The sequence below is a fragment of the Phoca vitulina genome, unplaced genomic scaffold, assembly GCF_004348235.1.
Source record: "Phoca vitulina isolate PV1807 unplaced genomic scaffold, GSC_HSeal_1.0 scaffold35, whole genome shotgun sequence".
Lineage (NCBI taxonomy): Eukaryota > Metazoa > Chordata > Mammalia > Carnivora > Phocidae > Phoca > Phoca vitulina.
In genome coordinates this window covers 233,602-235,803 of record NW_022589738.1, presented here as the reverse complement: position 1 = coordinate 235,803, position 2,202 = coordinate 233,602, and positions in this window count along the sequence as shown.

Below are 2,202 nucleotides of genomic sequence, written 5' to 3'. Positions count from 1 at the left end.
TATATATATATATATATATATATATATATATATATATATATATTTCTGCTTTTAAAATATAACTTAAAACTTTCTGGAGGGAGTCCTTTAAGCTGGTTGAGTGCACATAGCCTAATACTTAGATTTTAAATATTTTTCCTAATTATTAAAGGGTTAAGTTAGAGAATGTGTGTTTCTTTTCAGTGTCAGGATGGTTAGATTTATGTGTCAGTCTAACTGGGCCATGGGGTGCCATGGTCAAACATGATTCTGGGTGCTTCTGTGAGGGTGTTTTTGTATGAGATTAACATTTAAATTCATAGATTGTCCTCCCTAATGTGGGGGGTACTCTTATAATCACTTGAAGGCCTGAATAGAACAAGGTCTAAGAGAGAATTCCTCCCGCCTAATTGCCTTTGAGATGGGACATTTTTTTTTCCCTATCTTTAGACTTGAAGTATTAGCTCTTCTGGGGTTTCAAGTCTGCTGGCCTTCATACCAGAACTAAACCTTCAGCTGTCCTGGGTCTCCAGTTTGTCAACTCATCCTGCAGATCTTGGCAGTTGTCAGCCTCCATAATCATGTGAGTCAATTCTTACAATAAATCTCTCTAGATCAATAGATACATAGATACATGAAGATGTATACACACACACACACATCCTATTGGTTCAGTTTCTCTGCAGGGTATGTAAATCATATTTTAAGTATTTATAGAATTTTATAAACATAAAAGAAATGCATATGTGTTTTATCAGTGTTGGAAAATATAGAAACCATAAATAATTAAGTAATCATATACCTTTCCACAAGGAGGAGAGGAACATTTTTGATATTTTGCCCTGCATGTTTATACTCTAATACTTATTTATAAATGTGTGTCTATGAATATATATATACATATGTATACACATACATATATACATACACAAACGTACTTGTGTGTGTTCCATAGCCTTTCCATCCAAGTTTTTATTCTAATGTGTTTCAAATGTTGGATGGCTTGCAGTTTGAAGGCATTTATTTGTCATAAAAATTTAGGTTTTAAATTTGGATTATACTACTTATACTTCTGGAGAAGATGGAATAATAGGAAATGGATCTAGCCACCTGCCAGAAACAACTAAGAAAACCTGGAAGAGTGCCAAAATATATATGACAACCATTTTCAATATATTGGTCATCAAGCAAGGAAAGACAGTGACTCCCAAGGGATTGAAAAGAAAAAAAGTAAGCCTAGAATTGCACCAGTTTGTTGCCTTGAGTCCATAGTGCAGAGACTGGTAGTTAACATAAAACCCTCAGCTCAGGAGTTGAGAAGATGAAACTGAGGGTTGGAGGAGGACCAGGAAGTTAAGAGTTCACAGGACAAAGTACCAAAGTGAGAGAGTTGCACAGGGAGAGAATTTCAGACTCCACATGGGGTATTTCCTACTTGCACAAGTCAGAGTGGAAAACCGTATCATGCCCAGGGCATCAGAGAGAGTACTCAAAGTTGTTTCTGTCATGATGCAGGCTTAGTCCTACATTTATCCGGCTTTGGCAACACCCAACAAACCTTTAAAGCAAAAATTGAAAAAACACAGTGTTTCTAAGAATCTTACCTGAGTTACACAATAAAGCCCAAGAACATATAGGTATTAAATATATTAAATATATTAAATATATATATATGTATATAGAGAGAAAAAACCAGTATCTGACACCCTTGGGCTTGATAAGTGTGAACAAGGCCAAATTCACAATGTTTGGCATCCAATCAAAAATTGCCAGGCATGCACATCAAAAAAAACCAAAATCTTGCCATTTGCAATGACATGGATGGAACTAGAGGGTATCATGCTAAGCCAAATAAGTGAATCAGAGAAAGACAAATATCATATGATCTCACTGATATGAGGAATTTGATAAACAAGACAGAGGATCATAGGGGAAGGGAGGAAAAAATGAAACAGGATGAAACCAGAGAGGGAGACAAACCATAAGAGACTCTTAATCTCAGGAAACAAACTGAGGTTTGTTGGAGTGGTGGGGGGTGGGAGGGATGGGGGGGCTGGGTGATGGACATTGGGGAGGGTATGTGCTATGATGAGCGCTGTGAATTGTGTAAGACTCTTGAATCACAGACCTGTACCTCTGAAACAAATAATACATTATATGTTAAAAAAAAAAAAAAGATAATAGGAAGGGAAAAATGAGGTGGGGGGAATCGGAGGGGGAGAT